Raw genomic sequence first — 25,416 nt, 5'->3', positions numbered from 1 at the left:
GGGGTCTCTCATAATTTAACCTCCTCTGCTAAGCAAGTACTCCTTGTGAGAAGTGACCCGTTTTCTATTTTACTTGAGTGCAGAGTGGCTTCCCAATGAGTAAGTAATTATTGAACTAAGTTTTAAACTCTAGAAACATCTCTGAAAAGATGTGCTTAACCTCCCTGACCCCGATAGTGGTTGAACAAAGAACACAGTTGTACAAACTGAACACGGGGGAACCACACCTAGGCTATCCCAGTCAGACCAAAGAGCTCAGTCTGTGCTTGAAGCAAAATGCCTCCAGGAAGCCAATCAACAAACCACTGCTGGGCCACAGGGAGACTCGAGAGTAGGGCGCCCACGGTACAAAGACCAAGGGAGAGGGAAGCCGCTCTCGTTCAGAACTCCACTCATCATCTTCCGAGTGGCTGTGAGATGATGGCCAAGTCCTCGACCCTCTCTGGAATTCTGAGCCCACATCTGCCAGAAGAGAATTCAGGGACTGCAAACACGCCCCTGGGTTGCTGGCATCCTTGACCCTCATGGTGGGAGGAGAGGCACAAGCCCGTACCCTGCCCAGGACACCAGCCCTCAAAAGCAGAGACATTAAGCACTTCCTTTCACGGGAGGGAAATTCTTGTTTACAGCTCTCAGCTGGTGCAGCCCCAGCTCTTCCGGGGGGGAGAGGAGAGAGAGGCCCCCAAATCCTTGATCACAACAGTGACCCAAACAGCCACAGGCTCACCTTGCACAGCCCTCTCTCAAGCAGAAGCCGCGTACAAGGAGCTCTAGGCACAAAACAGCTCCAAGTAGTTCCCACAGGACCACCATCACCAAAAAACCCCACCTTACGCTCTCCATCCCCCAAAGCTTATTTTTTAGTGGAAAAAAAAATCTTTTAAAATGACAGTTTTGAAACGAAAATATGCTCCCTTACCATACTTTCTCATGGAGTTAAAAATACAAATAAGTGTCGGAGGGGGAAAAGTTTTGTTTAAGGTCAGAGGGGAAAAAAAAAAAAAAAGAGGCATGTTTTCTGAAATCTCGGAAAATAAACAGACTGAGCCCTCATCTGCAGGCTCTCTGGGAATATGACCTGAAATGCAGCTGGGGGTCGGAACACCATTTAAAGGAAAGCTCCAGGGCACGCCCAAGGCCAGGGACTAGTGGCTCGGACACTGTGTCCCCCTCTCCAGAGGACCATCCTCCTGGCCACTTGGGATAGGAGTGTTCAGGAACTGAGAAGCAGAGGCGGGTGTGTGAGAAGAGCATGGAGGACGACCGGAAGGAATAGTGGGTGCAGCAAGGGCCCCGGGGCCGGCTCTGGCCTAGCGGATGTTTATCCAACCACACCAGGTTATGAGGCCACACTCCAGGCAAAAGCCGGACCGGAGACACCAGTGAGGGGCAGCAGAGCTGCTGTCCACGCAGGAGACAGGGTCACGCTGGGTAGTCGCTCAGCCTGGCCCACCGGCTGTACAATGCCTGCAGTCCGTATCTATTAAGCCCTACTGCATGCTGCATCCTGCCACAGGCACTGCACCTGTAACTAGACAGCTAGACAAGGCCCTTGTCTGCACAGAGTTTACATTTGGGTGTCCAGAGTCCCTCCACTCTTTCCTCCAACCCCCCTGCCCACAACCCTGGTGGACCTGCCAGTCCCACGGGGAACTGATATGTGCTGAGCCCTGTTGCACAGGGGCTGGAGTAAGCCAGGCCCCTGCCCCAGGGGGCTCTTGAACTCCTGGGGGATCCTGCAGGCAGCCGGGGTGAGGAGGGGGGAAGATCCCACCCCGCTGTCCATAATAACGTGGAGTTACACTGACCATCCATAGAGATGCACCCACACTTGATTACTGCACACCTCCGGTGTCCCTAGCTCTGCACTAACCCTGGGAGCAGCGGACACGGGCACGGGCTCCATTCCTACCTAGGAGAAGTGCCAAACCCAGAGAGGGAGAACCAGAAGCAAAGGATTAGGATGCACTCAGAAGCAGCGGGAATAGGGCTCTGAGCGTGGCTTTGGAATTAGACAAGGCTCAATTTGGATCTACATCCAACCGTGTTACTAGCTGTGTCCACCCGGGAGAGTCACTTCACCTTTCTGAATCTCAGTGTCCCCTATGGTAATGTGGAGATGACCATGCCAACCTCGTAGATGTACATCTGATGACCAGCTTGCTGCTGCCGTCTGACAAAGCGGAACAATGACCATCCTCTTATCTGGGCTTTCCAGAAGCATGAACAACGGGGTGGGACCACAGGGCAGGGGGCCGTGGATTTTGCCAGAGAAAATCCAAAACATTCTGATTAAAAGATGAAATGTCTGGGGCGCCTGGGTGGGTCAGTTGGTTAAGGGTCCGACTTTGGCTCAGGTCACGATCTCACAGTTCGTGAGTTTGAGCCCCGCGTCGGGCTCTGTGCTGACAGCTCAGAGCCTGGAGCCTGCTTCGGATTCTGTATCTCTCTCTCTCTGCCCCTCTCCCTCTCATGCTCTGTCTCTGTCTCTCTCTCAAAAATAAATAAACATTTTTTAAAAAATTAAAAAAAGATGAAACGTCACTGGAGCTAAACCTGGAATAAGAACATAATTTCTACAGAAGAAAAAGTAGAGAGGCATTCCAAGCCCAGAAGGATCAGGCATTTTTTTTTCCCCTCAGGGGCCTTATAATGACATTTCTTTATTCCTGAAAGGTGTGTGATGAATAGACAGATAAATGTAGTTTTCCTCTCTCTCTCTCCCTCCCTCTTTTCTTTTCTCCCTCCCTTCTGTCCTCCCTCCCTCCTTCCTCCTTCCCCCCCACCCTCCTATTCTTCGACATAAATTTATTGAGCACTTAATATGTGCCAGGTGCTGTTCTAGGCACAGAGGACAGATCAGTGAACTAAACGGATGGTGCTCTCCTGGAGCTTACATTTGACCCTCATAGCCACCCACAGTAAGATTGGCCAGGTACCATCATCAACCCCATTTTATAGATGAGAAAAGGAACCACAAGTTAAGAAGCCTAAATGACACACAGGAGCTCTGAGCCAGAACAGACAGAGGCAGGTCCAGTCAGCCTTCACCCCCGCCTCCCCACCTCCCAACCTTTCCCACCAGAACCTTCGCACCCGGGAAAGGGAGTGAGTGACCATCCCCCAAAGTGACCACTTCCGGGGCGGGGGGGGGGGGGGGCGCCTGCGTGGCGGGCTGATGGAGACAACAGACTCCCTCATTACTCCTGCCAGCCACTCCCAAGTTTCTCTTGTAAATAATCATTTAGACTCCAGAACAACCTTTTGCCTTCAAATTATAGCAAGTTGAAAAGCAGAGTCAACAGAATCCCCCAAACTCCTGAGAGAGCTGACCTTGCCCTTGTGGTTTAAGGAAAGGCAAGGGGGTCACAGGGTTGTCCAGGCCCTGCGTGTGATGCCACACTGTCCACCAAACAATTAGACGTTGCTGAAAAGCCAATCACAACCTAATATACAAAAGCACTGTTTTCCCCAAAAGAGGGGGAAGCTTTCTTTTTTGGCAATTCAGTCCAGTGAGATTTTAGTTCAAAGGACTTTAAGCATTTTGGGAACTCAATTAACGAAAGGGATTATTATTAAATGAGCTCAAAAGCTCCCTAATGAAATATTAAAAATCGCTGAAGCGGGTCCAGTATTCCGTCCTCTCCGTCTCTGAGTACGTCTGAAATTTATCATAATGAAATGTTTTAAAAGTCCTGATAAACCAACAAGACAATAACTTAAAGCAGTGAAGTGAATAAAAATAAAACATCCACACTGGCGTTACTAAAAATAATAACCCCCAGATTTGTGGGGCGTTTTGCTCCACAGAGTCCTTCCACATGTACGGTATCTAATTACTCAGGGCTCGAACTCATGAGCCGAGAGATCATGACCTGAGCCGAAACCAAGAGTCGGATGCTGAACAGACTGAGCCAACCAGGCACCCCTCTAATTTGAACTTTCAAGGAAGGCAGGGGTTATTAGCCCCATTTTGCAAACGGGGAAGCTGAGACTCAGATTTGCCCTAGGGTTTTCTACCAGGAAGCCAAGCAGTGGGGACATGAACCCAGCCACGGGGACGATATGTGGACTTCATGTGGCCCAGCCCCAACCCCCGTAGCAGCTCCCTGCTCCTCCACTCCTGCCTCCAAGAATGTGGCTGTTATCAACCGACCTTGTCAGGCCTTTTTTAATGCTAAAATATTTTGCTGGTCCCCACTCGGTTTCCTAGCCACCACCCTATCACCACGCGTGGCGGACTTTAAGAACTGTGCCACGGCCCCCACAAGCCACGGTGGCTCGACTGTTCGGCGGCCCACCAGGGCTTCTTGGGCCAGCATCCATCTTCCCTGCTGGATCTTTCAACCAAACGCTTGTTTGGCCAGTGGATGGTCTTCAGTATAAAACATTTCCAGCAACATAAATCAAGTCCTTCTAACGAGCGCTGCCCCTGGCCGGCCTTAGCTATTCCAACCCCAACTCACCTTTTCAGAAACCTTGTGGGGGCAGAGACTGGCCACAGATTCCTCCCATCTCTGCCCCCAAGGCAGGAATCAACCTAGGGGAAGTCTGGGGTGGGAGGATTTCTGTCACCATCCACCCTCTTCCCACTGCACCTTAGGACCAATCTAGAAACTGTTTTAAGTGACAGTCCTGACCCCTTTCATTTGAGACCCATTCGAGAAGACACTGGTTCCTTACTGCCCACCCCTCCACCTCCCCTCCTGGGTCTGTAATTTCTTTTTTTTTTTTTTTTTTTTTTTTTTTTTCAACGTTTTTTATTTATTTTTGGGACAGAGAGAGACAGAGCATGAACGGGGAAGGGGCAGAGAGAGAGGGAGACACACAGAATTGGAAACAGGCTCCAGGCTCCGAGCCATCAGCCCAGAGCCTGACGCGGGGCTCGAACCCACGGACCGCGAGATCGTGACCTGGCTGAAGTCGGACGCTTAACCGACTGCGCCACCCAGGCGCCCCTGGGTCTGTAATTTCTATTTCCCCCCCTGCCACAGGCCGCTTCTGAGCCCAAGGTGCCCTCAATGCGTCAGCCGAAGTTGACCCCATGATGTATGTATGGGTCTGATGACTTCACTTCTGACATCGGCCCTGAGACATCCTCTATTTTTACACTCTGAACCTCTGTTGTGTCTGAAACCTCATAACCTTTTTTGAAGAACACACCGTACCTGTTCTGTGCTCTAGGAGTTTTGCAACCACCTTTGGCCAAAAGCAACAACCACTCAGAGCCAGATCCCCACGCAGACTAGCAGACTCAGAGGCCGGAAGCTCGGGATGTCTGCGTTCTCCAAAGCCCTGCCCAGGCTCTCCCAGAAAGTGAGCAGGATGCTTGATTTTTTTCAGGGGCGGCCCCCCAGGAGACACTCCTTTGCTAAGGAGGGAGCTTTCACCCAGCACTCACACTTGGGGAGAGAGACCCAGCGAGTGCTTTCGGGAACCCCACACACATGCTCGGGTCCACCGTCCGATCTGTTACCCCCGCCTTTACCACACGCTCACGCTGCCCTCAGCTCCAAACGGCAACTCCCAGTAGCAGAGTGGCCCAGAGTTGCACTGCCCAACACAGAAGCCACCGGACACAGGTAGGCACTGAGCACCCAGAATGTGGCCGGTCCAAATTGGGATGTGCCGTAAGTTAAAATCACACTGGATATGGAACACTTTGCTTGGGGGGAAAAAAAAAGAATCTAAACTATCTTATGCATAGTTTTATATTGACTACATGTTAAAATGATAATATTTTACATGTATGGGATTCAACAAAATACATCATTAAAGTAGTTCCAGCTGTTTCTCTTTTACTTTTTTGGTTTTTTGTTTTTTTTTTTTAAGCGACAACTAGAAATTTTCAAATTTCACAGGAGGCTCACACGATTTTTCTATCGGACAGCGCTGGTCTCGGCAGTGGCTCTGATCCACTATCTGGGTCCAAACCTCAGCTCCATTTACTAATAGTTTGAGGTTGGGCAGGTTTCTGGTCCTGCGTGCACTCCAGCTGCACATCATCCAGGGGATGAAGGTGCTGCCCCGAGCCGGGGGACGATTCAATGAAATCACATAGATTCGCAGCTACCGCAGTTCTGGCACTCAGTAAATGCCGGCTGCTATTACTCATTCAACAAAGATTTCCTGATCCTCCACTGACAGGTCAGAGTCTGCGCTAAGCCCTGGAGACGGAAAAGATGAACCCAAAACATCCTCCTGCCAGGGGCACCCCCAACCCAGGCCTTGAAGAAGCAGGTTCCTGCCTGAGCTTTGTTACCGTGTGACCTTGAGCGACTCATGTTGCGGGGAGGGGGGCTCATGGTCCCATCTGCAGAGGGAGAGGTGGGATGTCCGGCTGGGACTGATGCGTGAGGACTCCGAGACCATCAGCACAATCAGGGCCCGACAGAACAGGCACTATTCCCAGAAGGCTGGCATCAGAGCTCAGAACAGCGGTTCTGGGTGATTGCGTTTGCAACCCCAGCCCCATGCTGATTGGCCAGGGAAACCAGGGACGGGATTCCTGAAACCTGGCAACCCCCAGCCCTGCGAATGTGTGTGACCTGCCCCTTCTCCCAGGCGCCACTCCTATATCCTCATTTCTTAGCCTGGGAGGACTTGAGGGGGTGGGAGTAGGAGAGGAAAACAGGAGATGAGGGTTGGAGGGGTGCCTTGGCCTCACTTTCGTGGAAGCCTCAAGGTCAAATATTTTATATCATCTCCAAATGTGACTATGCTCAACCACAGGGATAGGGGACTCTGTCGTCACAGCTCTGGCCTGCCCGGAGCATGCGATAAATCAGTAGTTCTTATAAATTTTGTCATTACCCTGTGACTACAACTCCTATGCAGTCTTTGTTTAAAAAGCACCATCTTAATAAAGGTAAATAGTTTTAAATCCCATAATGTTTATAACCTTCCTATGCAATTAATTTTTTTACTAAAGTGGGAGCCTCAGAACAAAACAAAAAATCAGATGCAGGCCAGGCCTCTCGGCAACCTCAAGAGGCCCCCAGATGTGCCCCCTCCAGTAGAGGGACCATCGCCAGTGGACATCTGTGACCCTCCAGGCCAAGAAGAGGAACAGCCTGGCTCAGCAGACCAGCTCCACTGGAATGAATGCTGGCTCCTCCTAGCCCCGCTGAAGACCTGCCTGCAAGAACTTGCCTTTAAGATTAGACCATCTTGTTTGCTCAAGAGATAGCAGCTCTAATGCTTCTAGAAAGCCTCCTAAAAGCCTCGGGGCCTTCACCAACCCTGGGCCCTACTGACAGCTCAATGCCCAGCTGCTGAATGTGAGAGCAGGAAACTGTCACAGGTTGGGCACACCCTTCACACTCCCGGGGGAAACCTGCACCCACAAAGGGCCTCAGCCCATCCGCTGTCTGCCTGTCGCCTGTCAGTACATCCGCCCATGAGTTCAACTGCCCGACAACTCATCCACCCATAAATCTGTCTGCTCCTCCGTTCATTCACCCATTGGTCCATCCACCTCTTAGTTCATCCACACTTGGCACAGGTTTCTCCAGCCCCGTCATGCCCAGGCCCTGGCCTAGGACTTGGGGACACAGCGGGACAATTTGTGGTGAGGTCAGCAAGGGAGACAGAGAAGGAGAACAGACCATTAAAGACAGTCTGGTGAGCAGGGCTGTGAAGGGAAGTGGGGGAGGCCGCGGGGACAACAGAGCGGGGGTCAGAATACGCCTCCCGGGGAGGAAGGCCTGGTGAAGAGCTGGGAGCAGGCTCCAGGCCTGGCACACCGCGCACGGGAAACAGGACAGGGAGAGGGAGAGGGGGACGCGTTCAGACGGCCCAGGACCCCCAGGACCCGACTGGTGGGGGAGGGGCTGCCAGTGAGTGAATCAGCGGCCTGGGGCTTGGAGGGTGCAGCTCGGATCTGAACCCTGGGAAGACTGGCGTGGACAGGCAGCCGGGAGTGCGAGCTGAGCGGACGTGCAGGAAGCCCCTGCGCTCGTCTAAGCTGGAGGCATGGACGCGTCCTTCCGAGGAAGAGTCTGCAGTGTGAGAAGCTGGATGGGCTTTTGCAAGAAGACGCTGGGCTCCTGGCTGGGGCAAGAGGCCACTCAGGCTGCTCTCAGTGCCACAAGTCAGCCCCTAAGGAGAAGCAGCCCCCCGAAAGGCTGCTTCTCTGTGACTTGTTCCTAGTGGGAGCATTCAGCCAGCTTCCCAGCCACCGCAGCAGGGGATTGGGTGACCTGATGGCCTGGCTCGGGGATGGCAGCGCTCGAGGGCATGCTTCCAGATGGGCAGGGGCCCAGGAGGGGGAGGCAGCCAGTCACCACCCTGGGAACCCGGGGCGGCCTGCCAGCATGAAGGCTCAGCTCAGCACACTCATGCCGGGGCCAGCCAGATTCCTCCGTGTGACAAGGACGCCACGTGAGGGAGGCTGACAGCAGAGCAGCGGCTTGCACAAGGGCCAGCAGTCACTGACTGGGGATGCCAGGCACGGGCATGGCCACAGGGAACAGTCTGAGTTTGCTTTCCATGCGCTGGAACCCTAACGGGAGCGAGACAGCAAGAGGTGAGGAGCAGAGAGTAACCTCAGGGCGGAGATTACTAACCCACGTTAGCCAGTCAGTCGGGATCACGGATCCCAGACCGCCTTGGGAGCAGCAGGGAGGGACAATTTTTCCCAAAGGAGGCAGTGAAGTTAGCGTGCGCACTAGGTCCAGGAGGGAGGGGAAGGGGTGTCTCAGGTGAGAGGAAGGACGCAGGCCACGCGGTGGCAAATCCATCAGGTGGGAGTAGATCCTGGTGCGGAGCCAGAATCAGAAGAGTCCTGAACGCAAGAGGCAGGCACTGAGGCTTCATCCTGCAGGTGATGGGAAATCGGTGCCTCCGGCAGCATTCCGAGAGGAAAACGGCTTAGCAGATCCTCAAAAAATGAAACACAGAAGCTCCCTGTCTATCATCCAGCAATTCCACTCGTAAGCGTACACCCCCAAAGAATTGAAGGCAGGGACTCGGGTACTAGTGCACCCAAGTTCATAGGAGGGGCATCCTTCATAAGAGCAAAAAGGCGGCAACGAGCCAAGGGCCTGTCAATGCGTGGAGGGGAAAACAAAGTGTGCTACATCCACACCACGGACTATTATTCCGCCACAAAAGGAATGAAGTGATGGCATGTCTTCCTTCCATTTCGTCGGCCCCCAGAAAATGGTGCCGCGAAACACCAAGCAGCAACTGGCATGCGTGTCACCGCTGGCCACGGCCTGGTACACAATCCTCACCCTGCGGGGCCCGGGTCGGCCTTCGCCACAGAATGCCAGGGGGCTGCCGCTGGTCACGTCTCGGGAGTCGTGGCGTGCCGTGAAGGGTGTGCGTGGACGGGGATGAGGAGCCTTGGCCCTCGCCACTGCAGTCAAGTCTGGCTTAACCGTTCCACGGACACCCCCACTGGGAGCACCAGGCCTGCCCCCTTCTGGGCCTCCTTTCATCAGAAAATCTAGCCGTCCTGTCCTTCCTCCCAGGATGCTGAGCCCCACGAGGGACAAAGCTACCTGTTCCTCCTTCTGTGATGAGCACCTAGCTCAGGGTATGGCTGGGTGATGGCTAGAAGCACTGGGAGGAGGCGGGGAGGGGAAAGAAAAGAGGAGCTCTCTGAAGAGGACTCACCTCTCGGGGCAGATCAGATTACAGACTGTCCCTTCAGGGGCTCTCGTCAATCCAGAAGTCAGCCGAGAAATGACCCCCGAGGAATCCGAGCCTTCGCAAGGAGACCACAGAAGTTGTCCTCTCGCTTAAGGCCTCTGTGTGAGACACTGTGGCCAAGGATGAGGCATTTCCTTGCCACACAGCTTGTCAACCCTACAGAAAGTCAATGCACCTGCTGTCGTTTGGGTGGGTTGAAGGCATGTATGGACAGAGAGAGTCTGAGAGGCCCTTTCTCCTTCTCCAGCTCCCCCATGCAGAGGGGGCAGCCTGCGGGGAGGTGCCAAAGCCAAGCTGTGTCTGAGAGAACAGGTGGAAGAGACATGCTCACAAGACCTGTCACTCAGGGCCAACCACAGGGCCATTAGATGGATGATCTCAGAAAGGAAAAGGCTTTAGGGGAATCACTGGGAAAGCTTACTTAAAAAGCAGATTCCAGGGCAACTGGGTGGCTCAGTCAGTTGATCGCCCAACTCTTGATTTCAGCATAGATCATGATCCCAGGGTCGTGGGATCGAGCCCCATGTTGGCTTCTGCACTGAGCATGGGGCCTGCTTAGGATTCTCTCTCCCTCTCTCTCCCTCTCCTTCTGACCCTCTCCCTTACTCTCTCTCTAAAGTAAAATAAAATAAATAAAAAATAAACAAAAAGAAGATTCCTTGTACAGTGGTATAATTGCTTCAGAAAACTGTTTGCCAATTTCTAGAAAAGCTAAACCTATACCTACCATATGATCCAGCCATGCCATCTCGGGTGTTGACCCAAGAGAAAAGGAAATACATATGTCCATAGAAAGACATATACAGTATTCCCGGAAGGTTGATTTAGAATAACAAAAAAACTAGAAACAACCCAAATGTCCTAACAGGTGAGTGGATAAGCCAACTCTGGTCTATCCAAATGGTGGAATACTACTCAGTGATGAAAAGGAGTGAACTATTGATACATGCAACAAGTTGGATGAATCTCAAATGCTGAGTGAAAGAAGCCAGCCAAAAACAAAGGCACTTACTATATGATTCCATTGATAGAAATAGCTAGAAAATGTCAACTCTTCCATAGTGTCAGAAAGCAGGGCAATAAGGGGTACAAGGCAGGGATTATGGGGGGCATCTGGAAACCTTTAGGGGTGATGGATATGTTCACTCGCTTGTCTGTAGTGGTGTCTTCACAGGTGTAAGGATTTGCCCCATACTTCTCAAATGGTTTTTTTTTTTAATTTTTTTCATGTTTATTTATTTTTGAGAGAGAGATAGACAGTGCAAGTGGGGGAGGAGCAGAGAGAGAGAGGGAGACACAGAATCCGAAGCAGGCTCCTGGCTCTGAGCTGTCAGCACAGAGCCCAATGCGGGGCTCAAACTCAGGAATTGAGAGATCATGACCTGAGCTGAAGTTGGCCACCCAGGTCCCACCTTTTTTTTTTTTTTTTTAACGTTCATTTATTTTTGACACTGAAAGAGAGAGACAGAGTGAGAGCAGGAGAGGGGCAGAGAGGGAGCCCACACTTCTCAAATTTTGTATTATGAGTAGGTATGGTTTAACATCTGTCAATTATTCCCCAGTAAAGTGGTTTTAAAAGAATACAGATTCCTGAATGCCATTCTGGAGAGTGGAAGTCAGTCATGGTGGAGGTGTTACAAAGGAGAGCAAAGGGGGTGCACTGAGGCTTTCCCCAACACCCTGGAGCAGAGCAATGAGAACCAGCCGCGAGGAACCCAGGCTGCCACCTTCCACTGTCACTTCTCTACACTGCAGCACGGTGGTCTGGTAGGCTCACTCATGGGTCTGGTTAAGCTGATCCAGATGTCAGTAACCCATGGACAGTGTCCAGCAAGAGGATTCCAACCAAGCCACCTTCTGGACCCAACACCACCTAATTCTTCACTTGAGGACATTTAGGTTAGAATTTTGTTCACCAGATGAGGCTAAAGCTGGATCATATAATCCAGGTTTGGCCAAGGAACAGAAATTTTCCCAAGTCACAGGAGAAGGCAGGAAATATGGCCATCAGGAGACTCCAACTCAATTTCTAATAAACTTCAAGGTCATGCTAAATGATAGGTCAAACAATATTATAGTTATATCTGCTTGTGTATTTACTTTGTGGGCCTTTTTTTCCCTTTCTCTTCTCATTCACTTGCTCAGGCACAAATGAAGGCAGAACAGAAATGTGCCAAAACACTAATGGTGGACGGACTTCGCTCTTTATAGAAAATTTTAGGTAGGGGCACCTGGGTGGCTCAGTTGGTCAAGCATCTGATTCTTTTTTTTTTTTTTCAATATATGAAATTTATTGTCAAATTGGTTTCCATACAACAGCCAGTGCTCATTCCAAAAGGTGCCCTCCTCAATACCCATCACCCACCCTCCCCTCCCTCCCTCCCCCCATCAACCCTCAGTTTGTTCTCAGTTTTTAAGGGTCTCTTAAGGCATCTGATTCTTGATCTCGGCTCGGGTCATGATCTCACAGCCCCACATTGGGCTCTGTGCTGATAGCGCAAAGCCTGGTTGAGATTCTCTCTCTCTGCCTCTGCCCTGCTCACGCGTGTATGCGCTCTCTCTCTCTCTCTCTCTCAAAATAAATAAATCTTAAAAAAAAATTTCTGTGATATGATTATGTCCATTTAAAAAAAGACCACATCATATGGTATAAACTTTATTTGCCAATAAAAATTGGTACAGAAGTGACAAATAGCATAATAATCGATCATTGTAAAAAATCTTGTGAACTGCAACAAGTTATAGGCCTTCATGGGAGAGTCCCAAGATTACATGTTAAGTCTTGGGATCAGGTCTCAAACTGGCTCTAATTAGCTGTATGCTGTTAGACCTTTCACTTACCCTCTCTGGGCCTTGGTTTTCTCATATGTAAAAGGAGAACTTCTCCTCCCCCCCGAATCCCTTCTTGCTTTCACTTTCACAGTCTGGAGCTCATCTCATACCCCACTGGAGTCTCCTACCATGCTCCACTAGCTGTGTTTCTAAAATGTCAAAGCAACTTCCAGAAAACCAAAACCACACTCTGATTCCACTCTAAAAACTCATCCTATACACCAGGATCTCAACTGTATACCTTTCCAGCAAAAGCCCAGCATATTCCATCTCTGGAGCTAAATGTGTTTGAAATGTTCATCTAGCAGAAGAATGAGGAAGGACAGCAAGACTTCCTTCCAACCCCAGCCAGGGGCATTCTCCACCAACTTCGATGCCGGGACAGCTGTGTATACAACCTGATCCCCGTCTGCTTCTTAAATATTGCCCAGCAATAGGCCAGTGGCCCTTCTTTCCTCTTTGATGTTGACGCTAAGTGCATCAGACCCATTTTTACACATGCTCAGCCCTGTCCCCCAACAGATGCTGCATTTTTAGTCCAATGAGTAATTTCTGAATGCCTTCCAACGGCACCCATTTAATTTCTTGGCATCTCACTGGGATCAGCAGCCAGAAGGAACAGCAGCCAAAAGGAACAGCATGTTGTGACTTTAAAACCACGGCAGAAAAAAAGAATCCTGCCTTGGAAAATTCAGACTTGACCCCAGTTCCAAAGGTCATCATTTATCACAGGAAATGAAGGGTTTGCCACACGGGCTCTTCCTCTGTATCAAATCTCCTTCACAGGAAAGTTTAAATAAATGAAAGACGAAATTGAAAGGACTCGCTGTCTCCAGGAAGTAGTAACATGATCAGTGGTCACAGATACAATCCAGCCCAGTGCAAAGGAACCTCTCCCAGGTTGCCCTGATCCGTTTGTCCCAGGTCAGCTGCAGGTCATATGACCACAACCAGTCCAGACCACTGCTTGGAAAAGAGAGAGCAAAGATGCTGATCAGCTGTGTGCCCTTAAAACGTGGCTCTGGGTGCTTATCTGGGCTGTACCCTCAGTGACAGTCAGGAACCTCGCTCTCCACGGGGCGACGGTCACACCCACAACAGGCCACTGTCTGCTGAGTCTTTCCAAAGTGCCAGTAACGGTGCTCCGGTGTCCATCTCGTTTCATCTGCCCCAAACCCAGTGAGGTAGGGACTAGCGTTAGCCCATTTTACAGGTGAGGCAACTAACAGCCTTAGGAAGCTAGCGTGTGGTCAAACTATAATTCAAATCTGCTTTGCAACATCGCCCTCTCCAAGAAATTTCACACGAAAAGGGTCTTTGCGTTTCTGCAGCAACTTTGTGGTGTGGCTCACGGAAGCCAGGAGATTTGCCCAAGGGCACCTAGCGAGAGCTGGGGTCCGAGGTGAGAACCCTTCGATGCTGACTCCTCTGTCAGTATTCTGGGCGCTGCAGCCCGGGCCTCACAGCCCACCCAGAGGGGGCCAGCTCTTTTAAAGGACGCAGGAGCCTGCCAGCTAAGGGGACAGAGAAACCTAAAACTGCAAGTTCCTTTAACAGGCAACACTTTAGAGAAGACATGCCCAGCCTGTGCATTTAAGAGGTAAGATGGCAACACTGAAGGAAACAGAGCCACCAGAGAACAGCCATGTAAAGAGACCTGTCCCGAGTCTCTCAGGTTTCTGATGACCCAGGCACCACTGTCAGTGCCAGGGTGACAGGCAGAGTCAATGCGCTGATCACCTTCTGAGGGAAGTAAGAGCCTAATGAAGCCAGGAAACCAACGTTCCGCCTGGACTCTCTCTCCATGTGTGTGCTTTTCCCTTGATGTGCGACCCACCCCGGAATGTGTATCACTTGCTGGCTCATATCTCCCAGCCTTGTCAGGGTCAGATATCTCCAAGATAAATGTGGTTTGTGTTCCTGTGGCCCAAGGGAAACCGCTGGCCTCCTGGGTCAGTGCTACAATTTGGATGCCAGCCAGTGCCTGGGACCTGTTCCTCAGAAGCATGGCTGTGCTGGAACCAGTTCCCGATCAGATGTCAAAGGCAAACCGAGCTCCACCTCAAACCAAGCACCTCAGGGCTCTCTCGCGAATGACATACACCCAGCTCAAACTAGCTAAAGAAAAAGATTGAGGGAAGGCTACCCAGAAATCTCAACCAGAGATGATGGCAACACCACTGAAAACCCGTAGGTATGAGAAGATAACACGGGGGCGCCTGGGTGGCTCAGCTGGTTAAGCAGCCAACATCAGTCAGGTCATGATCTCCCAGATTGTGGGCCCGAGCCCCACGTCGGGTTCTGTGCTGACAGCTCAGAGCCTGGAGCCTGCTTCAGATTCCGTCTCCCCCTCTCTCTGCCCTCCCCCTGCTCATACTCTGTCTCTCTGTCTCTCTCTCAAAAATAAACAAACATTTTAAAAAATGTTTTAGAAGATAACACAGGAGAAAATCTAGATGACCTTGCATATGGCGATGGCTTTTGAAATACAGCACCAAAGGCCTGATCCACGAAAGAAAGAATTGGTACGTGAGACTTCATTAATATTAGAAACTTCTGGGTGGCTCAGCTGTTAAGCATCTGACTTTGGCTCAGGTCACGATCTCACGGTTTGTAAGTTCAAGTCCCACACTGGGTGAGCTCGAGCCCTGCTCCTACTGAGCTTGAGCCCCACTTCAGGTAAAACAAAACAAAAAACCAGGAGCCCTGCTTTGGGTGAGCCCTGCCTCTCTTTCTTTCTCTCTCTCTCTCTCCCCCTTCCTTCCTCTCTCACTGTCTGCCCCTCATGGGATTCTTGCTCTCTCTCTCTGTCCCTCCTTTACTTGTGCCCTCTCTCTCTCTCTCAAAAAAGAAAGAAGGAAGGAAGGAAGGAAGGAAGGAAGGAAGGAAGGAAGGAAGGAAGGAAAGAAAGAAAGAAAGAAAGAAAGAAAGAACACTTCTACTCTGTAAAAGAAATGTCAAGAGAATGAGAAGACAAGCCACAGACTAGGAGAAAATATTTTCAAAAGATACAACTAATAAAGGACTGTTATCCAAAATATACAAAAACTCTTAGAACTCAAAAATAAGAAAACAAACAATTTGATTAGAAAATGGGCCAAAACTTTACAGACACATCATCAAAGACAATACGCAGGTGATAAACGTATGAAACGATGCCTCATATCATAAATCCTCAGGGAGATGCAAATTGAAACAGCAGTGAGGTACGGCTACACACCTAAGGGAATGGCCGAAATCCGGAACAATGACAACACCAAATGCTGGTAAGGCCATAAAGCAAAAGCAGCTCTCACTCATTGCTGGTGGGGATGCAAAATGGCAGCCACTTGGGAAGACCAGTAATTTCTTATAAAACTAAACGTACTCTCAAGGGCACTTGGGGGGCTCAGTCAGTTAAGCGTCTGACTCTTTCAAGTCAGGTCATGATCTCATGGTTTGTGAGTTCGAGCCCCACAAAGGGCTCTGTGTTGACAGCGTGGAGTCTGCTTGGGACTCTGTCTCCCTCTCTCTCTTTCCCTCTGCCCCTTCCCTGCTCGTTCTCTATCTCTCTCAAAAATAAATAAATAAACATTAAAAAAGATGAAGCATACTCTTCCTTACCTACATTCCAGCAATCATACTCTTTGGTGTTTGCTCAAAGAGGTTGAAAACTTAATGTCTGTACAAAAACCTGCATGCAGGTGTTTATAGAAACTTTATTCATAGTTGCCAAACTTGGAGGCAACCAAGATGTCCTTCAGTAGATGCACGGATAAAGAAACTGTGACACATCCAGAAAATGAAATGTTAGCACCAAAAAGAAATGGGCTATCAAGCCATGAAAAGACATGGAGGAAACCTAAAAGCATATTTGCTAAGTGAAAGATGCCAGTGTGAAAAAGGCTATGCATTTTGTGATTCCAATTATATGACATTCCAGAAAAATCAAAACGATGGAGACAGTGAAAAGATCAGTGGTTGCCAAGGGTTGGGGGGAGGGAGGGATGAATTGGCAGAGCACAGAGGATCTTTAGGGCAGTGAAAATACCGTGTATGATGCTATAGTGACAGAGATGTGTCATTATGCATTTGTTCAGACCCATGCGATACACAACACCCAGATTGAACCCTAATGTAAACTATGGATTTTGTACAATTATGACGTGTCCATGTAGGTTCATCAACTGCTAACAAATGCACTACTCTGGTGGGGGATGTTGTTAATGGAGGCGGCCGCACACACTTGGGGCAGGGGACAGATGGGAACTCTACATTGCTTCCTCTCAATTTGATTGTAAACCTAAAACTATTCTTAAAAAAAAATAAGTCTTAAAAACAAACAAAACAAAATAAAACTAACATATGACCCAGCCACTTTCCCACCATCAAATAAACCCCAAAACTAGAGTCAAAAAGTAGGTGGCCAACAGGGACAAAACCTAGGGAACTAAGTCCAGTCCCACCTGTGGATCAGAGAGCAGTGGCCCACCTGCACCTGTGGTCTAAGGTGCCAGCACCTTGGGCACATTGGGTGGGCTTGAGGAAGCCCGAGGCTGGAGCGTGGAGGCTGGCACCCCGCTTCCCACATCCACTAAGGGCCACATGAATTGCTTGTGGCTGAATTTACCTGAAATCTTTTCTACATGGTCATGTGGAGTCTGCATGCTCTTGAGGTCACCTACTCCTGCTATTTACAACCTGTCAAACCAAGGCAGGCAATAGAATCCCACAATGAAGCTCCATCTGGAAGGGACCACATCAAAGTCTTCTTGATGCCACAGTGTTTGCCATGGCACCTGATACTACTGGCCTCAGAACAGGTGCCAGTAGGTGCATCTCCAAATCACTTTCTTTGAGCTTAGGGTGGAGCAGGAAGGCCTCCTTCCAGAAATCCACATTAAGTCTACCCAAGACCCCATGTAATTTCCTCTCCAACTCAGGCCTTTAAAACTGGTGAAAATGACCCGCAGTTTAGTTGCACTCATATTGCAAAGTGCACAGATTGGCATGGGTGTGGTATGGAAGAGGAGTATTCTCTCTGGTTCTGTATAAGAAGCCCAGAGTGACCAGACTGGAAAGGACTTTGAAGGCTACCAAGACTGACTGCCGTATCCCTAACCCCACTTTGGGGCCATCTAGTTCCTGCTTGAAGCTCTCTTAGAACAACAATCCACTCTTACCAAGGCAGCTCAGGTCCCTGCAGAAGGGTCTTGCCTCCTGCCACTCTGTGCTATGAGCTGGACCACAAATGACCCAGATCACCCGATAGGGTCAGGCCTTGAGAAATTTAAAGGTAGATCATCACCTCTGCTCCCTGCTTCCACCGCTCCCACCGTTTCTTCAAGATTATGTTGTATCTCCAATGCTTTTTCTAAGGATGTGGAATGCTGGTCTTTTCAGGTACAGCCCGTGGGTCAGGGCACCCCCCTGCCCCACCGTGGGCTGGCTCTGTGCCAGGCCCGCCTAAGCACCTTACGAACGTGGGTACAGCTAACACTTATGGCTCCCCTAAGAAACAGGGATTTTGCACGCTCAATTTCACCAATGAGAAACACTCAAAGAAGAGAAGCGGCATGTCCAAGATGACTCAGCTGGTCAGAGCAGGAGCGGGGTGCAAACCCAGGTCCGTCCCATTCAGTACCAATTCCTTTAGCTACTGTCCTATTCAGCTGTACACGCCGTACAAGGCAGGTGTGCAGAGCGTTCTGAACAATTTTTGACGAACAGACCACCACCACAACGTCCAGAAGGAAAACATCAGCCTACAGTAGCGGACCCCTCGATTCCACTTCCAGATCAACTGGTCCGCGCGAAGCCTTTCCCAGTGGGACCTCTGAGGAGAGACCACAGAACAGGGCCCAACTGACCAACAAACAAGAGTAGCACCAGGCTCTGTACCAGAAGGTTTCTGAACATTCACTTCCATAAGCCCTCCCCCCTCCGACTACCCTGGGGTAGGCACGGTTTTGACAGATGAGGCAACACATGTGCATCAGGGAAGCAACCTCCCCTGAGTCTCACAGCTGATACACGTTCGTCCAACTCGACGAATCCAGTTCTCAAACACAGGCTCCCCCTGACCAGTAAGAGACCCAACATCCCCGCCCCCCATCGCCTTAGCTGGCCACCGAACCTCCACACATGTGGGCCAGCGTGGACGGTATGAGTCATTTATGAGTTCTGGACTATCCGAGGTCCTCAGGCTCAAGGAGCAGTGACTCAGCGCAGCCGCTGGTCCAGGACTCCAGATTTCTCTTTGTCGAGCGCACAGATCTGTATATGCTAAATGTCTGCTTACCAGAGCAACACAAAGAAATCAATGCCAGCAAACAAAATCTGTAGGAAACACATTGTTTCAGCAAGTCACTGGGGTGGCAAACAATAGAAGGTAATAGAAGGGAAAGACCAGGCAGAGATCTCTAAAGAGAAACTGCCCTGCAGTTCCCAAACCCACAGACCGTCTGCTGGTGCTGGCAGCTGGGGGCAGGGGGTTGAAGAGCCTCTAAGAGGCGAGGCCAGCGTCTGAGAGGCCATGGGCCTCCACGGGCGCCTCTCTGAATGGCCAGGGCGAGGAGAATGTGGCCAGGGTGGGGCTTCCGGCCCACACTCGGTCCCTCACAGTGGTGTTAACTGGGTCAGTCAGCGCCTCCCCAGGCTCCACAGTCCTATCAGACAGCCCGAGCTTAGGAAAGGGCCTATCTGCTATTCAGCAACTTCTAGGCGGGTCCTGTTATTATTATTAACAAAGATAAGATTACAACTAATAATAACACTCATGACATTTAAATGCATTTTGTCCTATCACTTTAGCCTTGCCCTCTGAGGCAGGGTAGAGTTCAGACTCCACATCTGTATTGCTCCAGAGGGCTAGCATGCCACTTCGCCCAAATGCAGAAGAAATTTCCAGAACCTTCTTAGGAACTAAGTGATTTTTTTTTCCTCTTTGAACTTAGTGTGCCAGGCACACTACAGTCTGAGCTGCTGGAAGGACAATGCCGATGGTCTGACTTACAAAACCATACTTAACTCTCAACGCCATACCTCTCAGAAGAAACGTCTCAAAGTCTCCTAGAGACCCCCGTTTTGACCAATTCGGGCCTTCACCCAATGTCTGCAGGGCTTCTGCGAGCCAGGCCGGCACCACAGAGGCAGCAGTGGGCAGCTTACCTGTTGCGTCAGGAAGGGGGACAAGACGCAAAGTGTAAACCAACTAACGCACAATGACAGATGTCGGGGAGTAATGGGGACAGAAAGAAATGAACAGGGGCTGTGGTTAAGAATCATGGGGCTGGCAGTGGTCCCCAAGGGAGCCTAGCTACCTCGGACAGCACACGAGGCCTCCTGAGAAGGTGAGGTTTCTGCCAAATTCTGAAGGTCAGTGAGGAACCCAAGGCGGGAAGGGCAGGGAGAGGACGGAAGGGGTTCCAGGCAGTGGGACCAGCACCCAGGAAGGCACATCAAGGAACAGAAAGGAAAGGAAACAGTGTGAGACGGAGCTGGAAGCGCAGGCGAGCTGGGGCAAGCCTCCCCACCGGAGGTCAACATCCTAGGCCTGGGGCTGGGAAGCCTCTTCCAAGATGGTTCCCAGGAAGAGGCTAGGAGAGCAGAATCCGGCAGCTTGCACCAGTCCGGATCGCCTCTACGGTATCCGTGGATACCGTGGGCCCTTGGGCTCTCGCTACGGGGCCAACACATAGCTGCCGTGACCGTGAGGAATCCCCGGCCACACTGTAGGGGCTGTGAGATGCTCTCAGGAAATCCTTTCCTTGGGGACCGGGGCCTCCTGACACCCACCTGTGCCCATTCTTCCTGCTCACAGGAAGCAAGCCTCGACAATCGTCTATTGTTCCCAAGAAAGTCTAGCGCATTGTCAGAGAAGGGGCCACGCGCCACAGCAAGCAAGGAGAAGGTGTCAGGTCTACAAACTTCCTGCGAAAAGTCCCTCTTTGTTCAGAAATGATGCCAGCTTGTTTCTGTGTTTCCATTAGAGAACAAACAGAAACTTGCCCGGAAGAGTGTAGAATGAGGTTATGACCAAGGCCCCACTTCTACCCTGACCTGAGGAGGGGCCGGAACAGCCTACTCCTCTGGAGGATGGCCTCCTGGGTCCACAGGGGCTCAGCCGCCAGAGGAGGGCACCCCCTTTGTTACCCACTCCAAGTCACCCAGAAGTGAGGCCAGCTGGGGCCCAGGCCTGTGCGGGTAACTGATGAACCCCACCTTGGCGTCCAGGCCTGGAGACAGATCCAGGACAGCATTCCACAGGGATCACAGAGACAGTGTGACCCAGCCATTCCTCACCTCTCCTCCCTGTCCTGAGATGCTGACATGATGACAATGATGGCTACCGCCACACGACTTTTATGACAGTAGCTCCCACTTAGTCAGCATCTATTATGTGCCACGTGTTAACGACTTAAATCTCAACAACTCTATTATTATGCCCATCTTGCAGATGAAAAGACAGAGGTTCAGAGTAATTAAATAAATCACCTGAGGTCTCGTCCTAATTGGCAGAAGATCTAGAATTCAAGCCCAGGTCACCTGGCCTGACCATAAAATCACACCCCGTCTCGTACAATGAAGACAGCAATGGGGCTGGGGCCTAGCTTATTGACGGGGCTGGTCATTGGGACCCCCCAATACAACGGGTCTGCCTAGAGGTAGAGGGAAGCCAAGTTGGGCTTCCCCAATAGTGAATTCACTTCTTTGCACTGAAAACTACTGCATCCAAAAACTAGAAAAGCACTGCGTTGGATTTTGTTTTTAAATAATCTCATTATTTCCACCTAATTAACACAAAGGTTGTTTGAAAGTTGACTTTGCTAATGCCATTTTTCCATCTGCTGCTTCATGAGTAGGTGGGAGAAAAACAACAAATACGGAGAATTTCTCCATCTGGGACCGCACACGGCGGGGGGTGGGGGGGGTGGGGGTGGGGTTTAGGCAAGGCCAGTGAATAGAATGGGGGAGGAGTTGGCACATCTCTGCCTTGTTCTCTGCCCCCTAGTGACACATCCATAGGTCCCGGAACCCAGCGGGCTCCAGAGAGGACACTCATTTGGGGGTCGGCACAAACAAGGACACCCTATCCCCCTCTTCCTCACTCTGCAAAAATTTGGTCGGCTTTTATTCATCTCCCCAGGGGACCCCGTGTCCTGCAAGGCCGCAACCACCATTTTGGATCTGGCAGGGGGCGCCTATTTTCCAATGCTCCAGCAGCCTCCCTAGTCCCATGCCACTGTCCGTGTGGCTGAGCCAGGGCAAAGCCCCCAATCAAAACCTAAGTGGGAACGAGAACATTCCCAGAGGCCATGTCATCTGACCTCTTCACTTCATGCAGGCTAAAACTCAGGCTCCTACAGGTAGTTGCTGGACCTACTTGCTGTAGAACCCAAGTCAAATGCATTTTTTTCCCCTACACCATAAAGGCACCTGCTAAGAGCAGCGGGATGAATTTGAAGTGTTCTGTCAAACCATAGCTAAAAGACCATGAGCAGTTCTTCCGGGAAGGGGAGGGCCTAAGCCATCCCCCTTACCCTCACCTCCACTTCTGCCCATCTCGATTTGTCACTTAGAAGTGCCAATCAGGCACAAGCGCCTGGATGGCTCAGTCGGTTAAGCAACTGGCTTCGGCTCAGGTCATGACCTCACAGTCTGCAGTCCGGGAGTTCGAGCCCTGCATCAGGCTCTATGCTGACAATTCAGAGCCTGGAGCTTGCTTCAGATTCTGTGTGTGTGTCTCTCTCTCTGCCCCTCCCCTGCTTGTGCTCTGTCTCTCAAAATAATATACACTAAAAAAAAAATTTTTTTTAAAGCGCCAATCATGTGCCCACTTAGACAAGGATAGACACCTGGCCCAAGAGGTTTCTGTAGCATGGACAGGACAGATGATCTCTCAGTCCCAGAGACTCCAAGAGCTCATGGTGCTCAGTTATGAAGACATGAGAGGCACAGGACCACACACCTGAGGAACAAGGCTGCCATGTTGGGTCACGTGCTAAGTCAGGAGGCAGCCCCTGAAATACAGGAAAAAAAAAACAAAACAGCCTTTACTCCTTATTTTCTGGCCCATTTCGAATCCTCATGGAGCTTGTCTTGAGATACCTGTTGTACAGGTACAATAAATCCTGCTTTACTGGTTTGGGCTCTGATGGGGATTCCCTCCCTGAGATCAGACCATTCCATCTTGATGCATAAAAGCCCCTGGGTAGGTTCAACATGGCAAGCAGTGCCTTCAAAGGCGGTTGAAAAGAGCCCACGTGATCCCTGTAGGTCAGAGTCGTACCCAAAGCACAGCCCTTCTGGAGGAATCACCAACAGGAGGGTCTGGAGCACGCCACTGGACCTAGACCTGGACTAGAGAGGGGGGATGGGAGTTTGAGAAATGCTAAAGTGAGAGCAGCATGCTGCAGAAAGAAAGAAAAAGGCCTTCTCATGGTTTCCAGGGTATGGGTCCAACCCTCTGAGCCTATGAGGCTACCTAGGGCCACAGGGTCAGATTTCTAAACCACTAGCTGCTCCAACATTAAAACCTTTACAGCTCCCTAGTGCTGAAGCTCTACTTCTTCACTGAGGTATCCAGACTCTGGCTGGAGTCTCCAACCAGCTCAGCTCCTTCTTTCCCACCTGCCACCACTCCCCCAGCAGCCTACGTTTCCCTGAGCAGCTTTGCTCTTTCACACCACAGCTACAAAGAGAGGGCACAAATGCCACCCTTAGGGGACCTGGTCTAAGACTTTGTCTCTCAACTTGCCACCATCCTCAGTCCCTAAATCAGAGAGAGTATGGCTCAGCCTCCAGCCCCTGGCCAGCCTGTGGGGAGGGTTGTCCAGCCCCAACTTAGAACCCCTTGTCTGGCCAAGATAAGAAGGTCTGTGGCCAGCTTATCCAGCAATTATGAACCCCACTCCCAGACTTGTAAACTGGCAGGAGGGACCATCTAAACCAGAACTAGATAATAAAACATCTTCTCACCCCTATCCCAACCCTCCCAAACTGGCCAAATCCAGGCCTCATGGGAAAGCGGCAGAAAAAGCCCGCTGGTTTCTCAACCAGCTGCCCAGCAAGAAACAGCAGCTAGGCCTCCTTGGCTCCAGTAGACCCACCCTCCTTGCTTCCCACCCTGTGGCTAGGGCTAGACAGTGCGTTCCCTTGGCTGACCCTGCAGCTTTACTATTTAAACTTCCTTACCTTTAAAAACATACCAAAACTGCCCCGGTGGCTCAGTCGGTTAAGCGTCCGACTTCGGCTCAGGTCATGATCTCATGGTTCATGGGTTTGAGCCCTGCGTCAGGCTTTGTGCTGACAGCTCAGAGCCTGGAGCCTCCTTGGGATTCTGTGTCTTCCTCTCTCTCTGCCCCTCCCCCGCTTGTGTTCTCTCTCTCTCTCTCTCTCTCTCTCTCTCAAAAATAAACAAACATGAAAAATAATAATAAAAATAAAAAATTAAAACATACAAATTACGGAAGGGAGGGAAATCTCATTGGATGGCGGCTGACCATTCGGGAAGGGCTCTTCCTGGTAAAAACAACCAGCATTGTTTCTAAGAGCAGGTTAAGCACTCAGAATGCTCAGGCCCACAGCAGCCTCAAATGAACTTCCCTAAGACAATGGACACAACTGTTTCACCTCAGGACATCCTCCTAGAAGAAGCCAGGGGTATCCTCTGTCTCCAGGTGGTCCCAGGATCAGCTGGAGGGGTGAGGCCTAGAGAGGGACCCGAGGTATCTCAGTCCGAGGGGCTGGGACCTGGCCGGAGCAGTCTCAGGGGCCTCTTTGAATTAAGTGCAGCTAAGAGGGATGAGCCAGCAATTCTAGATTAGGACCAGCAAAGCCCAGGGATTTCCCAGAGGATCCAGAATGCCTGGAAATACATACACGCCTTTCTAGAGGAGTGATTCTTACTTCTGTCACAGTGGAACCCAGGCCCTCCAATGGGGGTTGAACCCAACTGCCTTAGTCAGCTCAAGTTGCCATAAAAAGTCCCGTAGACTGGGGGGCTTAAACGGCAGGAATTTACTTCTCATAGTTCCGGAGGCTGGCAAGTCCCACATCCAGGGACCAGCCAATGTGGTTCCCTGGTGAGGGTCTCTCCCCAGCTTCCAAATGACTGTCTCCTCACTATGTCCTCACATGGGGGAAAGAGAAAATTCTGGTCTCACTTCTTCTTCTTGTAAGGACACTAATGTCATCATGGGGTCCTACTTTCACAACCTCATTTAAACCTAATCACCTCCTAAAGGCTCACTTCCTATTACCATCCCACTGGAGGTGAGGGCTTCAACCTATGGATCTTGGAGGATGCAAACATTCAGTCCGTAACACTGACTTTGGATCCAAATCCCCGCTCCGCCGCTCACCTGCCTGGGAGCCTCAGCAAAGGCTTGCTCTATCCCGAGCCTCAATTTCCTCATCTGTAAACAAGGCTGGTGATGTTTGGCACACAGAGGAATTCACAGGATGAGGAAAACTAAGGAGCAGAAATCAGGGAGGACAGAGCCGGGCACGTGAGGAGGGCTCCAAACATTACGGGCTGGAGGGAAGCACTCTGAGACCAAACATGCATGCCTGGTTCACAAGGGGAAGAAGATCCAGACACCTATTGCGTGGTGGGTGGGAATCTGAAGCCAGGTCATCTGACTTCCAAGAGGACTTCTGCTTCCCACTCTTGGCCTCCCCCCTCAACCGTCTGCTGAACGCATAGGAATGTTGAATGCTGAATTCCCAAGGAATGCTGAATTCCCAAGCTAGGAATAGGATAGCCTCTCCTCAACTTCCAGGCAATCTTCCTGGAGGGCCTCACACTGCGCTGTGCTGGACCTGGCCAATTGGGAGTATCTGCTCCCATCTGCCTGCTGAGGGAAGTCAGGTTGGTAGCTTGAACTAGGCCACGGAGGGAATATGGACCTGGGTGAATGCTATCAATCGGGACATTTTTATTTC

The 25,416-nt window shown here is 50.7% G+C and overlaps 1 protein-coding gene across 2 annotated transcripts in view; it reads right to left on the bottom strand.

Annotated features, from left to right (window-relative positions):
- GRK5 (G protein-coupled receptor kinase 5) overlaps positions 1-25,416 on the bottom strand; it is a 211,585-nt gene that overhangs the window by 144,051 nt on the left and 42,118 nt on the right. The window lies entirely within an intron of this gene.

Source organism: Neofelis nebulosa, chromosome 13, assembly GCF_028018385.1.
Source record: "Neofelis nebulosa isolate mNeoNeb1 chromosome 13, mNeoNeb1.pri, whole genome shotgun sequence".
Lineage (NCBI taxonomy): Eukaryota > Metazoa > Chordata > Mammalia > Carnivora > Felidae > Neofelis > Neofelis nebulosa.
This window is presented reverse-complemented; position numbering and strand designations above follow the sequence as displayed.